We start from the raw sequence: 20,302 nt of genomic DNA on the forward strand, positions 1-20,302 counted from the left end.
TGAGGCGACTATGTCGTGGCTGTGATGTGTGCAACAATGTTTGAAGGAGGGGTTGGATTTGCTATGCTAATAGGGCTTTGCTTTAATGATATGTATTAGTAGGTGAAGATGTAGTAGCTTAATATTACCACAAATCTATTATCAATATTTCTTAATGAAGTAGTAGATGTGAATTTCACTGTGTTAAACAAACTCATCTATTAGACTCAGGGATGGTTATATATTTTGGTGCCAAATTTGGTTAATTTTAGGAAAACTTTGTATGTTTTTGGCTTGGAATAGTGTGGTCAAAGTCTATATCTACATTGGACTTTCAAATGCCTTACTCGGGAAATTAGGTGAGTTATATTGTTGTAAAAGAGTCTTGGGTAACATGATTTTCTGCCTAGAGGGTGGCTGAGTCCTTAAGTCATTTGAATGTTGGGGCTGGTAATTACCTGGTACTAAATTTCAGTGAGACAAAAACTGCTAATTTTAGTTCTGACTCCAGAAAGAATCAAAGAATAGATGATTCCAGACTTTAGTTATTATTAGATGCGCAGTATGCATTGTAGGCATGCTTACTGCATTTATAAGGATTGTTCATTATTAATGAGAATTGCTCTGATCTCTGATCAATATCCTATATTTTGAGTCATTAAGTAATAGTTGATGTCTGGTTGCTCTTATTGACTGAGTAACAAGAGATTGGCTTGATATATATGAATCTAGTCACATACCATTCGCCGAGGCTATTACAATGGATTCTCACCATGAATGGGGGATGTTATAATCTGCGATTTAGTTAGCTTACATTTTTTTTTTTTGGTTTTTTTTTGTAATAGTGCTATGGATTCTTCAGTTGCTACTGATCTTAACAATGCTAAAGATTATACAGATGTACATTTGGAAAGGATAATGTACGTGTTTTTTTATTTCCTTATTTTATGTTTTCTTATTAAATGCTTGCTGATTTAATGAATTATTAAAGAAATGCTTGCTCATTTGACATATGAGCAAATAACTATTTGCTTATTTTCTAAATGAGCAAAAAACTGATTGCTCATTTCTCAAATGAGCAAACTAATGTTTGCTCATTTCACAAATGAGCAAACTAATGTTTGCTCATTTCACAAATGAGCAACTAACTATTTGCTCATTTCACAAATGAACATGTGTGTGTTTGCTCATTTGTGTAAAATTAGCAACTAAATATTTGCTCATTTGACAAATGAGCAACTAACTATTTGCTCATTTGATAAATGAGCATCTAAGTTTTTGCTCATTTGTTAAATTAGCAACTAAGTATTTGCTCATTTGACAAATGAGCAACTATTTATTTTGCTTATTTTACAAATAAGTAACAAATTATTTGCTCATTTGACAAATGAGCAACTAACTATTTGTTCATTTGACAAATGAGTATCTATGTTTTTTCTTATTCGTTAAATCTATGTGATATTTGACTTTTTTTTATGATTTTGTATCAGCAGGAACTCTATTGAAAAGGAGTCTGCTGCCAATGCTGGTTCATCAGGGGCGGCTGCTGTCGATGCTGGTTCATCAGGGGCTGCTGCCGATGCTGGTTCATCAGGGGCTGCTGCCGATGCTGGTTCATCAGGGGCTACTACTGATGTTGATTCATCAGGGGCTCTAGTGGCAGAAGAGAAGATCAGTGAAAAGAAGAAAAAGAAAATAAAAGTAGTTGCTACTAAGGGTAAAGGAAAAAAGGTTGAAAAAAGAGTGAAAGAAAAGCATAATGTGAAGTTTGAGGATCTAGACGGTGAAGATGCTGTTGATGAAGTGCAGGGATCAAAATGTGTTGTTTATGGGACGTTGCGTAATAGGATGTCACCTTCATCTGTCGTTAATGTTTTTAAGGAGTTTTTTGAAGATCAGTTGATTGCGATTAGAGCTATAGGATTTGGGTCCTTGGAGTTTTTGAAAGTGTCCCAACTGCCTTTGCAATTGGGTTTTTGGTTGTTCAAGCACTTTGATGCTCATAGTTGTATGTTGAATATTCCTGATTCCGAACCTTTCAAAATTACGGAACAACATGTACATGAGGTCCTAGGGCTGACAGCTGGAGGCATAGAGATGGATGCTAATGTTTTTTCAAAGGATGATAAAGTTATTAACCAATGGAAAAAACAGTTCCCAAAGAACTCATTATCTATGAACTTTGGGGAGCTTTCAATGTATTTGAAGGACCATAAATCAGCTCGGCCAATGTTCAAACGCAATTTCGTAGTTCTTTGTGTTTCCACTTTAATGTCAGGTAGTCTTTTCATTTCATATTTCTTATTTTACTTTCATTTTGATCATTTTAATTTCATTTTGTTCATTTTACTTTCATTTTGCTCATTTTAGTTTTTGTTTGATCATTTTATTTTAATTTTGTTATTTTATGTTAGGAGGACAAAACAAGAATGTTAATCATGATATTCTCAGATATTTGACTAGTGTTGCTAAAATCAAGGATTTAAATTGGTTGAAGTTTATCCTTGATTCTCTTGTGAAGGCAAAGATCAAATGGGATGAGCTTCCTACTCGCTACTTTCCAGGATCTTTCTTATTTCTTATGGTTTTTTTTATGTGTTGCATTTTATTGTTTGAAATAGCAGGATCACCTGCAACCCCCTTCCTCCCTTAAACAAGAACACACACACATACACACGCACACAGACACATATATATGCATACACACACACACAGACACACACACACAGACACACACACACAGACAGATACACATACATACACGCACTCACAACCTGTAATAGAATCTGAAATCAGATTTTATAATTAGATTCAGAAATTAGATTTTGAAATTAGTTTCTGAAATCAGAATTGTGATCAGTTACCGAATTGAAATGTGTGGGTAGGTGGCAGTAGGGGGTGGGGCTGGTATTTTCTAAGGTTTTTTTTTTTTTAATGTTTTATGTATTAACTGTTATTTATTTGTTTAATATTAATGTACTAATTTTTTCTATCTTACTTGTTTGTAGCTTTTATATGTTGATCAGTTTGTCATTGAGGAAGTTAGAGCCAAACGAGAAACTCCTGTTCTCAAAGGTTGGACAACCAATATGTTGTCTAGTCGTGAGAAATTGAAAATTTTTAAGGGGAGGCTTGGAATTTTTGATAAAAATCTGAAGGTTGTTAGTCCTTTTGGCAGCAAACAACTAAAAATGGTATTTCACTTTCAATCAATACTTAGCTTTTCTGCCTTTTAGAATTGAAAATTGGAACAAATCTTGTTAGATCTCATTGCAAATGGTCCCAACCTATTCTGACTTTTTTTTTTTCCGTTCCAACTGTTCCTCAAACTAACGAAGATGTTGAAGTAGATCCAAATAAGGTATTTATATGATTTTTAATATTTCAATGTAGATCTAATATATATTTTGTTTTTTTAATGACATCCGTTTTGACTCATATGAAGTTTGGTTGGAAAAATTGGGTTTGTGGAGTATTAGCATCAGTTGAATAATGATGCAATGTGGCACTCTATTATGGCGCATCAATGGAGTTCCTAAATCAGCAAAAAATTAATTGCTCATTTGACAAATGAGCAAATATTTTACTATTGATTTGTTTTTTTCTCATTTAGTCTTTTGATTTATATTTATGTTATTTGTGTTTTTTTTTTAGAAATGCCTAATGGATCTTGTAGCAGCTTCGACTAAGCTGGTGTTGGCATACATGGACTTTCATGAAAAACATGAACTAGCTGTCAAGCATTTTTCTCACAATGAGAAAATACCGAAGCTAAAGGAAGATGCAATGGGTATTTGTGACGAGCAAAGATTGAGTTCCCAAGCTATGCCAGAAAATCATAACTTTTCTTTTAGCCAAGACGATGAGTATTGGCAAGATCTAGCTGTCATTGAAGCTTGGGATAGATTTTCCAAGATTTCAGCTAATGAGAAGAATGTTAAATCCTCAGTCTTTGCTAGGGCTGATTGTCCAACCGTAACAGGAGCCATTAATGTTACAAAGATTGCTGCTGAAAGTGTTCAGATAGCAAATAGTCTTTCTGAAAATGAAGGTCCTGCTATTGTAGTTGAAATTGAAAAAGTTGAAGGAGGTTAAAGTATTCGATCTAGTTTGAGATCTTCAGTTAAAAAAGGATTTGGAACTCCTACTTTCAGTTTAGGATTTGATTCTCAAAATATTGATGATCTGGAGAACTCCCCAACTATTGTATAACCTTTAGTAGCTGTTGATGCTGATGTTCCTGTACGACCTTCAGTTGCTGCTGATGCTGATGTTCCTTGTGCTGTAGGTGCTGCTAATGTTCCTATTTTAAAGAAGCGTAAAGTTCAACCATCAATGCTGCTTAGATCACCTTTTAAGACACGGATTATCAACATTTACTCTACATTATCAGAAGTTCAGAAAAGTGTCTTGGAAGCTCTGTTTGATGATGATAAAAATCGTTTGTAAGTATTTTTTTTTATTATAGAATTTTCATCTTATACACTAACTCACATTTGCTTTAGTGATATTAACTTTCTTAATTCCTTTATGCAGTGAACAAGTATTTTTATCCAAAGTTAATGGAGAGGATGATGTTGAAATCATGAGATTTCAACTTGGAAAGCTTTATACTCACCATAAAATTGAGTCAGAAATCATTAATGCTTAATGTAGTATTTTGAATTATAATGAGCAATTTAGAGACTCAAGTTCTCCTGCTCGTTTCTTTTTTAATCTTGCTGCTACTGTAAGTTCATATTCTTTAATTTATTTTGTTTTATTGAAGTATTTTACAGTATTCCTGTTGTATTTAATTTAATTTATTTTTCTTAAACATGTAGGATTGTCTTGTTCATTATGAGATTGATTCTGTTAGTCATCGGAATGCTATGTTTCATGAGGTTGCTGAGAAGTTATACAGCCAAACCGTTGTCCCAAAGAAGGACATTCAACTTTTCTTCTTCCCAGTTTACGAAAGAGATCACTATTATTTGGTATGTTTCAACACTACCACATAGCATGGTAATATCGAGGTTATTGATTATAGTGAAGATTCCGGAGATCACACATAGCTTTTAAAACATTTGGTACGGTTTAAAAGTTTATTAACATTATGTTTGCTTATTTCAGTAAAATGATTAGATTTTATAAGTATCTATTATCTTTTCTCATTTGACATGTTTATTTTCAGAGAAGTGCATTTTGGAATTTTATGCAATATGGAGGAAATGTATAGAGCTCTGTGTTGTCAAGCGATATCAATCGCATGGAGCATGTTGCAATTGATTCTCCTTGGAAGTCTACAGTTATTAATCAGTTGCACTGTGGAATTGCATTGATGAGGATTATGGAAACATACATGGGTTTGTCAAAGTGGCCTTCACGTTTGAAGAAGAATAATGTAAGTCTTTCATCTTATATGGAATGTCCTTAGATACTTGATTGCTGGACTTGATTAAATTTTGTGTGTGCCAAGCCTAAAAAAGGTTGGCTACAAGGCCTACAATTTTTACTTGTTAATTTCTAGTACTCTCTGAGTTTATAGGAATATGGACATGTAAAGTGTAAATTTACTTCAATAGCCATTACAGTAGCAGCTAAGGAACTTTTTCAATTACACTGTAGTATAAGGGGTACCTTCACTACCTTGTGATTATGTGTCTATGTGATATTTAGAACAGCATTGATAGCTCATGAATTTATAAAACCCTTTTAAAAGTGGGAGTGGACCTACTTTAACTTATCTACAGTAGCCACTTCACGTGTTACTCACATGCATATTTGTATTTTAAGGGGGGTAGTATTTGAAAATTTGAATGATAAAGAAAATTCATGATAATAAAAGGATATTAGTATGTTTATATGCACCACCAAGTTATTTTTTTGATTATTCTTAAATAGAAGTTTAAATAAATCTTGCTCATTTGTCAAATTAGCAGCCAATAATTTGCTCATTTGTCAAATGAGCAAGCAATTATTTGCTTAGTTTTCAAATGAGCAAGCAATTATTTGACTGAATTAATATGATTAAATATAAGGCTTAAACTGGCATCTCTGTGCTTGAACATATTTGCTCACAAAATGACACAATTGATAGAGTAGCTGGATAACAATCACCCTTAACCATTTTTTGCAAGTTCCTTATATAAGTGATTCCATGTGCTTGGACTTCTTGTGAAAGTTCCTGCACTGTTATTTGATAGTTAACCAAGAAAGGAGCAAATTGTAAAGTTTCCATCTGTTAAATATAAGGTCTTTAGGAAGCGCTACAGTTTCAATGTTAAAGTTGGTAAGCTCATTTAAGTGGTTAAAGAGAAGAACTAAACTAGTGCTCTAGGCTGTGGATTATGCATCCTTGATTAGTGAAATCTTCCAAGCTTCCATCTGCTTATGCATAGCAGAGAAGGTAGCACACTAAGGCAGCTTCCTGCTCTGGTTTATTTTCTCTTGAAGTAGAGGCTTTGCACTAACATGTCAACAATTAAAAAAACAGGACATAATTTCCACAACTTCTAATATTACCATTAGATCACAATACACTATTCAAGAAGAAAAGACAGTTAAATTGCAAATAATTTGCAATACACTATCCCCATGAGCAAATAATTTACTCATTTTTCAAATGAGCAAGCAATTATTTGCTAATTTTTCAAATGAGCAAATTATTCTTTGCTCATTTGTCAAATGAGCAAATTGTTCTTTGCTCATTTTTGAAATGAGTAAATTATTCTTTGCTTAAATGATGACATTTTCCTCTTTCATTGAATTCTGTTTATGGCCAATATAAGTAGTAGATGGTTCTGAGTGACCTTGCACACCAGTCATCCACCTTCCCTTTTCCAACCCGGCTGAAACTTGGATTATAAACTGTAGAGCAATTGAGCCAAAGTTCAGTGAACCCAGTGAACCTTTAAATAGTCTTGGCTTACATATCAAGTATGCTGCATATCAAGTAATTGATTGCTCATTAGCAAGATTTTAAGCTACTTTTCTTTTAAAATAATTGTAAAGGAAATTAGAATTTGGGTTTCTTATTACTTATTCTATTCTTCTGCTTCGTGCTTCACCCTCCTTCATGCATTTATATTTTGTAAATTTTCTTGTTTTATTTTTCCTTTTCTATTTCTTACAGGTGATAATCATAGAATAATTTCAAGTGAAATAAACACAATTCAATCCGTTAAATAAATTCCTCAAAAGAAGAAAAAGCAGAAGAAAGTTTCTGTTACGACTGAAGAAGAAAAAGTTGAAGAAAAGGGTGAAGAAGAAAAAGCTTAAGAAGAAAAGGCTACTTGTTAGTGTAACCTCAATATTTTGCTTGGTGTAGTGTTGATTAAGATACTTGGTGGTGCTGATATAGCTTTCTAAGTTTAGGGAAGTAGAGAAACAATGATTTAATCAACTTGTAAATTGTTTAGTAGTGTTACTTTTTGAATGATGTAAAAATGGTGACTTTTGATTATGGTGACTTTTGTGTGGGTTATATTTAAATTGGATCTTTTGTGTTTACCTGAAATACTTTGTCATTTATACCTACCGTTTATTTGAACTATTTGTTGATTTACAAATGAGCAACGAACTATTTGCTCAACTGACAAATGAGTAAATAAATATTTGCTTATTTGAGCAAATAATCAAAGAACAATTATTTGCTCAAGGGTAGAGCAAATTATTCTTTGCTCATTTGACAAATGAGCAAGTAACTATTTGCTCAATTGACAAATGAGCAACTAAGTTTTTGCTTATTTGAAAAATGAACAAAGAACAATCTGCTCATTTGATAAATGAGCAAAGAATAATTAACTCATTTGAAACAAAGAACAAATTTCTCATTTGACAAATGAGCAAAGAAATGCTTGTTTATTTAATGAATGATTAAAAATTTTTTTGTTCATTTGACAAATGAGCAACTAACTATTTGCTCATTTGATAAATGAGCAACTAACTATTTGCTCAATTGATAAATGAGCAACTAAGTTTTTGCTCATTTGTTAAATTAGCAACTAAGTATTTGCTCATTTGACAAATGAGAAAATAACTATTTGCTCATTTGCTAAATGAGCAAAAAATTGATTGCTCATTTTCCAAATCAGTAAGTAATTGATTCTGTTAAGAAATATAAAATCAACAAAATATTAACAAAATTTAAAACACAAAATTTATAAATGTTTAATAAATAATGAGGAGATGTGCTAAAAATATTAAATCTTGTATTTATATAAAGTTATCATTACACTTTTTCTAGACAATTTCTAATATCATGATGACTTAATTCACCACAACCTCTACATAATCTCTTCTTTTTCTGGTTTTGTTCTATAGCCTTTTCTTTTTCTCCCTTCAGCCTTTTTGCACTTCTACCTCTTGTTTCAACATTTGACACATCAATCTCAGCCTCTTTCTTTTTTGAAGTCTCTTCATTTGATACATGAACTCCAGCCCCTTTATTCTTTGAAATTTTTGGAGGTTTGACAATTATTTCAGTTGGCACACTAGCTCCAATTAATAGCTCAATGTCTTGTAATTTGTTGTTTGCACTTCCAGCTGCTGTTTCATTATTTCTTGCAATCCTCTTAGCCTCCAAATCCTTTCTTATTCCTTGAAGATTTGTCACAAGATCTTGAATATCTTCATCTTTGCCTTCTGCCAAACTTACACAAGTGTGTATCTCTGACCATAAATCATTTAACAATTTTTTTTCTTATCAATTAAATTAGCACATTGCTCCAACAGGTTTCCACCCAAGTCAAAAATTGGTTTTTTCAGTGCCATAGTAGTCCATCTATGTAGCATATACTGCTCAGGAATGGTTTCAAACCTTTTTGCTTTCCAAACCCAAATCATATGTCTACATGGAATTCCTTGTCTACAAAATAGCTTGCAAGAACATGTAGTGTCATAGTTAGTGGGATTAAACACAACATCAAATGTTCTAATCCGATTTCCTTCACTTACTTTTGCAACTTCCAATCCATTTTCTTTCTTCAATTCATCAACACCACAAGAAAAACAAGCAATTTCAACCTCATTGAAATTCATAAAAGACAAAGTTAGTATATAAATGTGAGGCATGCTTTTCTATCCCTAGTGGTGTTTTGCACTCAGGATATTTGTGCTTTGAATCATTATCATTCTGACCTTGAGTGTGTCTCTAGGCATCAATTGCAGCTTCATATCTCAAGTAAAACTCAACAAGTGACACATAAGGATTGATAAAGGAGCAGAAAAAGTTGTTTTCACTATCAGATCTTGATGTTATATGCATTATTCCTCCACACATCACTGAAATACGCCGGAATCCACTTGTCCCTTATCTTGTACATATAACCTAACCACTCATGATATTCCAAGTGGTATTCAACCATCACCTTGTTCCACCTTTCTTCAAACTCAGCGGGTTCAATTTCAAGATGTCAAACGCAAGCACATATTTTTAGGAAACTAGTTTCTTTTTGCATGATTGATTTCTCCACCTTATCTGGTAACTTTTTCATTATGTGCCACATACAGAACCGATGTTCAGTCTTCTTAAACACACTTTTAACAGCTATTTTCATTGCTGGATCCTGATCCGTGATCATACAATTAGGTTCATTCCCACCCATTGCCTTGAGAAATGATCTGAACAACCACTCAAATGACACAATATCTTCCTTTTCCATGAAACCAGCAGCAAAAGTAATGCAGCTCTTATGATGGTTAACCCCTGTAAATGGAGTAAACACCATGTTGTACCTATTTATACATACAGATTAAATTTTAGATGAGTAAATAATGCAATGCTCATTTGTGAAATAAACAAACAATTCTTTGCTCTTTTGTCAAATGAGCAAATAATTGAATACTTATTTGTCAAATGATCAAATAACTCAATGCTCATTTGTCAAATGAACAAATAATTGAATGCTCACTTGTCAAAAGAGCAAATAACTCAATGCTCATTTGTGAAATAAGCAAACAATTCTTTGCTCATTTGTCAAATGACAAAATAATTTAATGCTCATTTGTCAAATGAACATGCAATTCAATGCCCATATACATACTCTTATCAAATAAAATTAGACTTATGGGGATATTTACTTTTCACATTGAAGTAAGCAAATAATTATACTAAGTTCATTAAGAACAAAGTCATTAAGTTAAGCTATAGTTAACATAGAAATGAATTGTGATTATTATATATTACCTATTGGTTTGGTATGTGGTATCAAAGGATACCATATCACCAAATAGAGCATAACTCTTTTTACAAAGGGGGTCTGCTCACAATGCTCTGCAAAGGCAATTATCTTCATCCATCTCAAAATCAAAGAAAAAAGCACTGCACATTAGCTTTTTGTTAGTAAAATTATCCACGAACATTTGAGCATCACTTCCTTGAATGTATGCTTTTAAATCTCTATGAATTTTTTTGAAATCTTGCTTAGATGCACCAATGTTATCATATCCTCCAACAATTTCCTTCATCATTCGAAAAGTTGTAACGGGACCAATATTCACCTATTTAAAGAACAAAACAGTTTGTCAAAAGAGCAAACAATTTAATTCTTATTTTTCTAATGAACAAACAACTTTTATTAAAACATAGAGAATTCATGAAACATAAGAGTGTCTATTTAGAACAAAAAAGTTTATATAAATATAAAAGTTTTTGAAAGTGTTACCTTAGAATTATTCACAATTATTTTTTGTGCAAAATGTTCATTTTTCTCCCCTCTTTTTGAAATAGATTGTAGCTAGGTGTATAAAGTGGATGCGTGTGTCCCTCATGGAATTGTGTCACCATGTATTTTTCATCATCACAATGCTTTAATTTAGTACCACGTGTGCTTTGCATCCAACACGGGTGACTAGTCTCTTCCTTGTGATTGAAGCCTTTTTTTCGTTGTTTTCTTCTTCTTTGTCATCTAAATTTATCTCAACATTAGGCTTTCTCTTCTCTTTGTAACCCTCTTTATCGCAAAATATATATTGCATTGTCAATTTTTTGCTTATTTTTTCCGTTCTAGTGGTAGACTTCCTTGTGTTGAATCCCGCAGCATATGCATAAGCTTTATAAAATGCAAGACCCTCATCAACGTTATTAAACTTCATCCCTAAAGCTGGTTTTAACTCTTTGGAGAATAATGGAATCCATTCTTTTGTTCCTCCAGGAGTTAACAAAGGTGCTACTTTTGGAGTAACTACTACTGTAGGAGTAAATGGCACATTGCCATTCGCACTAGAATCACTATTTCACTGTTTGTTGTTGCTAATCATTTCCGCAGAATTACAAAAATAAAGTTAAGAACATAATAAAGTAGGAAATATAGCAAGTCAATAACATAGTAAAATAGAAAACTAAATAAGAGAAGAGGGGGAGCAGTAGAAGGGTGGCAGCAGTTAGGGAGCAGTGGCAGGGGGGCAGAATAAGGGATTGAATAGCAGAAGGTAGACTATGTTCTATACTACAAAGTATGACATGTAAGAGCTTCCAATTTGATTTTTGCTGACTATGATATATTTGATTTTTGTCATTTCTCACGATCTTCTTTACACCATACCATCACCACCACCACCAAACTCTGTCTCCTTTCTCTGCCTCTGCACCCTACCACCACCAGCAACATCACCAAAACCTGTGTCACTCTCACTCCCCTGCCACCGCCACTGTTCCTTGCACCCTACCATCACTAGCTTATTTTCCTCATTTGCTCATTTTTGTATTTGCTAATATTTTTTTGGTATTTGCTCATTTTAATTATGTTTGGTCATTATATTTTTTCTATATCATTTCACATATTTAGGAAATGAACAAATAATTGAATGCTCATTTATCAAATGAGCAAATAACTAAGTGCTCATTTGTGAAATGAGCAAATAAGTATTTAGGAAGCACAACCCTAACAATAAGATGCAACAATGATATTACTATATCAAATACCATTGGACATGACTGCCTATACCACCTCCATCAAATACAATCTTTAATCACTACTATTAAACATGAATGCGAAAACAAAGATTATAGGTATTTGCAATGTATCCATATGAAATCATAGCAATAGAAACCGACAGTAGTACATCTATAATAAAGCACCAGACGTAGCACCAAACCGACAATAGTACTCTCTAATTGGTTTATTATTAGAATTTCAAGTGTCTGACAACTTGTAAGTTGAAAGAAGACATGCTCATTATATTTTTTCTATATTATTACACATATTTAGGTTTCCTCATTTTCAATTTATTTGTTCATCTTAAATTTGATTGCAAATAAGAACCTAATAACATAGGAGCATAATAACATCATTCGTAAATAAGAACATAATAAGAACATTGTAATGAATATTCTGACCATAAATATAGTACTGAATTTAATTCGGAATAAAAATTAAGCCATTGTCAATGATTGTACAACTCCATTCTTTGAATAACTCAAATAATGCTTTAATTTCATTCACCGTAACAAATTCGAAAACTAGATCCACAAAAAATTAAAATTGTTAAATGAAAATTCATCAAACTCCTGAAACTTACATTGAGATTCACGAGCAAGGCAAGTGAGGTCGGTAAAATCGAAATTATAATTGAACTTATCAAAATTGGAAGAAGATGATTTAAAATTATCAAAACTATAAAAATCAGAACAAGAAGTTTGGGAATTCAATTGAAATTATCAAAATTAAAATCAAATTAAGAGAAATTAAGATAAGAGAAATCAAATACTACTTGAAATTATGCAGCAGCGAAAAAGAGGATAGAGAAATCCCACCTTCAAGCTTTGAAGAGAGAGAAAGAGGAGTATACAAAATTGTACGGGATTTGAGGCTGATTTGTTTATTTTGAGAATTACATTATTGCCATTATTAGTGGAGCAATCTCACGTGGTGGATTACTACAATCTAATTGACAAGGGTTAAATCGGTCGCTACAATCTAACTCTCAATCAAACAATACTTATACGAACACCCTATAACTAAGTACAATGGCAAATAAAGGTTCAGTCCACGAGGAACGAGAGTAATTGCAAATCAATCTTAAACCTAAGCTAGTTCGAAATCAATGGAAAATGGTGTTCTAAAATACTACTAATAAGATGGAATAAATCAATAAACTAAGACACTAGGGAGAACGGGAATTCACCAAACCATCGGTAACTACGCAACAAGGAATCACAGAGACAAACGGGATATGCAAAGACTATATGTCTGATCAATATCATGTGATAGGAAGACAACGGGCAATACTAAGATTGGATTTCTCATGCACTTAACATTACTCGATACATAATCAAACCACATTCAATAATGAAATACTCAATTCACAATCTCTTGTTCAAATCAAGGATATCATGCAATCAAATTCAAGATTCTAGGTTAGCTACTCCTATTATAATGAATTAACATGCAATCGCATATAATCAATTTAATCACAATCCGTTTATCAAAATCAATCCTCAATTACATAGATTACCTAGGCTGGGTTTCATCCCGAAACCCTAGCTAGGAGACTACTCACACATATTAATAATCAAAGCAATAATGAATTCCAAAAGCATAATAGATATAAACATGAATTCTGATTAAGGAATAATAAAGCTTGATTAATAAACAAGAATGAATAATACCAATTGTATTGATGCGAATCAATGGAAAAGTTCAGAACTTTGATATCCGTCGTCAATGAATAATACAAAGAATCTTCACAAATCTTGCTTCAAATCAATCCAAGAAAACTTAAATCGCTAGAATAATCTCTAAGAAAACTAATGAATCTCTAATACTAAGAACGTTCTTCAATAACTCTCTACAAAGGCTCTCAAAACTATCTCTAAAAACTGTCTTTTAATCCTCTTAAAGTCGGGCCTTATATACGTCTTCTAATTCGGAGAAGTCAAGCGCGCAGTTAACCCTGGATCAGCACGGTCGTGCTGTATTTGGCACGGCCGTGCTAGCTTGTCAGTAAGTAAACCGGGTTTCTTCTTCAAGTTGGCACGGCCGTGCTATATATGGCACGACCATGCAGCTTCCTGGCACGGCCGTGCTAAAAATGACACGGCCGTGCTGAATATGCTCTAGCACGGGGCTCATACTGAAGCTGACACGGGCACGGGCAACATCTGGCACGGCCGTTCTAATGGCCTGCACGGCCGTGCGGGTGCGTGGATACTGACACGGCCGTGCTATTGGCTTGCACGGCCGTGCTGCCTTGCCTGGGGTTGCTTGCTTATAGGCCAGCACGGGTGTGCCTATGGTAACACGGCCGTGCTGCCTGTGCTATGTAATCAATGCACGGCACTTGAACTTCCTTAACTCCTCGGACTCCGGTCAAGGCTAGCTCGGTTACGCATCAAGGGCTCGGGATCCGATTAAACTCGGTTGATATTACCTGAAAACACATCAAAAACAAACCGAAAACCCGTGAAGCACGTAATATGGGGAACGTAAGCATAACAAGGTAATAATCGGCCAAAGCGGCCCCAAATACATCCAAAATCATCCTAAAATATGCTCTAAAGCGCGCCCTAAAGTGCGCTTGTCAAAACCCCCCAAGCTACACTTTTGCTAGTCCTCGAGCAAAAACCAAGGGATACACACACACACAGGATCAAATAAACTATTGCCATTACATATAAATCCAATTTAGCACGGAATGAAGTCAATGGATCCTACTTAGAACAACCATGCACGGAATGAAAACTCACTCAAACAAGCAACGAGACACACAATCCAAGGTATCGTTGATCAAAATGCAAACAAAACCCAAACCAAGCATAGAGAACAAAGAAGTCATGCTTCCCTCTAAACCCAACCAAACCGGCCACGTCCTCCCCTTTTGCTTCAAATCACTACCCTAATTGGCCCCTCGTGATTCCTCGAAGGAACCGGAAAAAGTGATATTTTGAGGAAATAACAAAGGTATCCCGACATCTCGATTACGCATAATCTTTCCATAGGGTTGAAAGGTATCTCCCTCCACCGTTTGAGAACCGAACACCTCTAAAGTCTAAGGGTCTTAAAAGGGTTGTAATGTATTGGCAATGGGTAAGGTAGGTGAAAACAATTTAAAAAAGTGGGGTTAATTCCTAAATGAAGCGCAAGAATCACAATTCTCAAAAACAATAGTTCAAAAGATGTAATTCACTTTCCACAATCTCATTGATTCACATTCTTACACATCCTGAATTATCCATATAATACACACTCAAATGACCTCTTTCAAACTTTAAAACTTTATTTATGTGTCCTTGCCTTTTTTCACAATTCGGACGGCTTTTCTCCTTTTTTTTTTTTTTGATTTTCTTTTCCTTTTTTTTTCAAAAACAAATTTTCATATTACATCTTTACAATTAAGCTCACTTTCAAACTTGCTCAAACCAACTATCGATCATTATTCTTGATTTATACACAATAAGCTCAAACAAACCTTGCGAGGTAAACGCTTCACAACTAAGGGTTGGTAAAACATCGGCCATCGGGTTTGTAACATGGGTAACCAAGAATGGAATTAAAGGCTCAACATGGTTAGCAAGTAATATGATGTAAAAAGAAAATTAATTTGTAACAAAACAAAAGGAACAAAATAAGAAAAATGAAAAAGGTGCCCTCTTCCTCCCTTAAAAGTGTCAAGTCGGTCTCGGGAGCTACTAGTCAACACAAAGATCGAAAAATGCGTAATCAAGGATCCAAATATGCCACTCAACAAGAATGATGAAGGCTAGAACAAATAAACCTCACGGGATCTAAAAAACAAAGCAACTACCAATTAAGGGGATCAAATCCACAAATGGGAAGCGACTCCATCTTACCACAGCCCAAAGGCATAGAGTTTCACATGACAAAAGTGTTCTAACCAACTACCTTCGCCTAGACTCGTCTACATTGATCAACAATAGACTCAAACTGTGCATTCATTACTGGCTTAAGTAGAAATAGATATTCCACACACATTCATTCACGTTTCGAATCCAAATATGAGCATTATTCCAAAAGTTTATGCAATTAGACAAGTTTATCACGATCCAAAAATATAGGAAAAGACTATGAGGCAAATCATATAAACTAGACTACACATTCTCATAACAGAAGCTTTTCCTATATTGCACACATATATAAACAACTAAGTAATCTAAACAAGCTAAATGGCTCATAAAGAGGCATGAAAATCACATAATAATCCCAATCGACAAACAAGTGATCGAATGATATCAACATCAACGATCCCAGGTTACTTAGAACCGATCAAACATCCTCGAACCATTCAACTTCTTCCTAAACTAAACTATCCTAAGCACACAAAAAAAAGAAAAGATCTCACCAAATTTGCTTCCCGGGAGCTTCAATTAACGGCCATAGCATCGTTCTTCAAACTCATGCCGCGTCTCGAATGTTCCCAATCTGCAAAAAGGAAAGACATACTAGCAAACAATTTAAGGTTAGTCTAGGAAAGCAGTAAATCTTTTTGTTTTTGTTTTTGTTTTTCTATTTTTTTTTTTTTCAAAAGCAAATAAAAACTAAACTACCAAAAATCCAAATCCCTAAATACAAGTAAGACCCCCCCAAGCTAGAATCAAACATTGTCCTCAATGTTTACACATCAAGGACTTACAATAGTAAGGAGAGGGAGGTAACTAAAGGGAAAGGGAAAGGGATCACGAGCTAGGCCCGCCCGAGCCATAAGGGAAACGGGAGGCCATATCATCAACACTCCTCTTCAGGTCTCTGAAGGCGGAGGTCATATCCTCGTTCGACCGGCGCCAATCCGCTACCTCGAGCCTCAAATCTTCCATTCCTTGGCGGAGCCAGGCGAAGTCTTGCGCCGGGATCTGCTGGGCCGCATCCGGGCCACCCTCCTCGTCATCATCATCATCATCAGCATCGTCACCTCCTTGGCCCCCGTGGGCCTGCTCATCCCCCTGGTGAGGCTGGGGATTGCGGTCTACATACTCCGTGCCTCCGTCCTCGTTCCAGGCGAAGTCGGGGTCGAAGATCCAGTTGTCTTTGTTGTAAACCACCGTCCTCTCCGGATCGGGCAAGTAGGCGTATGGCTTGCCTGCTACGAGCCACAAATAGCAATCCGGCTGGGATGTCCCTTCAAGCCACTGCATGGCTCTCAAGGTGCGCATATCAAGCCTCGTAGTGCCTGGGATAGCCTGCAATTCAGAAAAATCAATCCCATTATATTGCGCAAGAATGGTGATCATGCCACCGATAGTAATATCACCCCTACCCCGGGCTACACCGTCGAGGTGGTCTAGTAACCACGCTCCCATGTCTAGACGCCCGTCCCCACGGGTGAGGTGCCAAATAAACTGTAACTCCCTAATGGAGACTACACCCGAACTATCTCCTCTAGCAAAGATAGTAGAGGAGAAGGTCCTATGGGACAACCGAAAGGCGGGATTGACGATGGAAGTCGCCTTATCCCTACGGGGATCTCTATCCATTTTCCCCGTGATTTGCCGCCAAAACAACCCGGAGTTGTAGTGTTTTGAGTGGCCATCCTTAGGACCACATTTCAGGTCGGATGTCCACCCAAAGGCGGCATTAACTTGGGCCACCGACATTTGAATGGTGCCCGAGTTCATTAGTTGAAAGGACAAGTACCGGGGTGAGTTATTCTCATCCCTATGCACGTACAAAGAAGACAAAAACTCGAGGGTAAGCCTCTTGTAAGTGAGAGCATGCATGGTAAGGAAAGAATCAAAATTGGTAAATGAAAATAGTTGAACCATGTCGCTTTCGATCCCTAGAGCCCTAGCGGCTAAAGGGTCGTAGAACTTGGTAGGCCGGATCGGTCGGTGGGATAATCCTACAAATTTGTCCAAAAAGGACGGGTTATTAAAAACAATACCCATGGTGTCCACCGTGGGTGGAACCATGGGTGAGGATGCATCGTCCCGACCCGGTCTCCTAGTCGATGTCTTTGTTCTAGGCATGTTTGATTCAAGAAATTAAGCACAATGTACCAATTAACAAGCAAGAAACTATCCTAGCATGCAATGTACTACCCTAACACTACTAGTTCACCCAAACTTGCAACAATAAAGCACAATTCAACAACAAATATTCAATAAAACGAATGAAATTGGACAAAAATTGCGGAAATCAATGAGTTTAAGAACGAATTCACCGAGGACTCCACGAAGTAAAGTTGTGGCGAGCTCAAAGAGGGCCGAATTTTGCGTCCAATCACTTGAAAAATGCTCTAATGCAAGGAGGGTGCCGAGATCTTGAAAGAAGAGTATGGGGAATTAGGGTTTGATTTGAGGAATTGAGGGAGGAGGTTGGGGGTTTGGGTTAGTTTAGAGAGAAAAAGGGTAGGAGAGTTGGAGAATAATGAGAGAGTGTGAGTGAAATCGTGTTAAAAAACACGAAAAACTATCCGGAACCCGCGCTGCACGGCCGTGCTATAACTGGCACGGCCGTGCTGAGGTTTGGCACGGCCGTGCCAAATTTGGCACGGCCGTGTTGGCTTGGCAGGCTTTTTGCGAAATTGAATTTCAGATGGCACGACCGTGCTATAACTGGCACGGCCGTGCTGAAGTTTGGAACGGCCGTGCCGAATTTGGTACGGTCGTGTTGGCTTGGCAGGCTTTTTGCGAAATTGAATTTCAGATGGAACGACTGTGTTAAAATTAGCACGGCCGTGCTAGTACTTGACACGGCCGTGCTGAAAATGGCACGGCCGTGCTAGAATGTCAGTGGGCTTTTGAGGTTTGGCACGGCCGTGCAGGATTATGGCACGGCCGTGCTGTCTGATGGCACGGCCATGCTGTCTGCTGCAGTATGTAGGTTTTCTTTTCCTTCAAGGCACTCATCACTCTCTTCATTCCGACCTCTAACCAATCTTCTACCTGCACAAAAACACACAAGAGCACACAAAACTCACACAAAAAAGGAGCTAAACCAACTACAAAACAAAAGAAACTACTCTAGTAAAAGCAAGAAAATCGGGTTGCCTCCCGGAAGCGCTAAGTTTAACGTCGATAGCTTGACGTGGTCACATTCAACTCTTGTGACCGCATTCGAACACACCTATCACACCAACATGGGCTCCCTCATAGTATGTCTTCAACCGTTGCCCATTAACCACGAAGGATTGCAACCCACTAGAATCATAAAGCTCAACCGCACCGGAAGGGAAAACATCTTTGACAGTGAATGGACCCCTCCATCTTGACATCAACTTACCGGGGAAGAGCTTCATCCTAGAGTTATATAAGAGGACTTTGTCACCAACATTGAACACCTTCCGCTCTATTTTCCGGTCATGGAACTCCTTAGATCGGGACTTGTATAGGTTCGCACTGTCATATGCGTCCATCCGAAGCTCCTCCAATTCATGAAGGTCCAACATCCGTTGCTCTCCCGCGCTTGCTAGATCAAAATTTATCTTCTTGATAGCCCATTGAGCGCGGTGCTCTAGTTCGACCGGGAGGTGACATGCTTTCCCGTAGATCAAACGGTATGGGGTGGTGCCTATTGGGGTCTTGAAAGCAGTCCGGTATGCCCAAAGTGCATCATCAAGCTTATCGGACCAATCTTTCCTATTCTTCGCCACTGTCTTCTCAAGGATGGACTTTATCTGTTGATTGGAGACTTCCGCTTGCCCACTAGATTGAGGGTGATAGGTTGTCCCGAACCGTTGATGTACTCCATTCTTTCGAAGCATCCTTTGAAAGGCCCCATGCACAAAGTGTGACCCGTTGTCACTTATAACCGCCCTAGGAACCCCGAACCTTGGAAATATAATCTTCTTGAAGAGTTTTACTACCACCTTGTGATCATTTGTAGGGGAGGCAATTGCTTCCACCCACTTAGACACGTAATCCACAGCCACAAGTATGTATTGGTTCCCACGGGAGGAAGGGAAGGGTCCCATAAAGTCAATGCCCCACACATCAAAGATCTCAAGTTCAAGTATGGGTTTTTGAGGCATTTCATTCTTCTTGGAAATGTTTCCACTCCGTTGGCAAGCATCGCAAGTCTTCACAAATGCCCACGCGTCCCTGAAGATATGGGGCCACCATAGCCCACATTGCAAAACCTTTTGGGCTGTCTTATTAGCCCCCATGTGACCTCCGCAAGGGTCGGAGTGGCACATTTTCAGCACACTATGAACTTCTTCCTCTGGAACGCACCTTCTTAGGAGACCATCTACACCTCTCTTGAACAAAATTGGATCATCCCATATGTAATGCCTTGCATCTCTCCTAATCTTCTTCCGTTGGTGCTTGGAGTAATCGGGGGGAAACTCCGCACAAGCTAAGTAGTTTACCAAATCCGCAAACCATGGTAGAATCTTCTCCTTGAGGAGGTATAAAACATCATCCTTCAACTCATCACAAATGGGCAGC

Source organism: Chenopodium quinoa, unplaced genomic scaffold (assembly GCF_001683475.1).
Source record: "Chenopodium quinoa cultivar QQ74 unplaced genomic scaffold, ASM168347v1, whole genome shotgun sequence".
NCBI classification, from domain to species: Eukaryota; Viridiplantae; Streptophyta; class Magnoliopsida; order Caryophyllales; family Amaranthaceae; genus Chenopodium; species Chenopodium quinoa.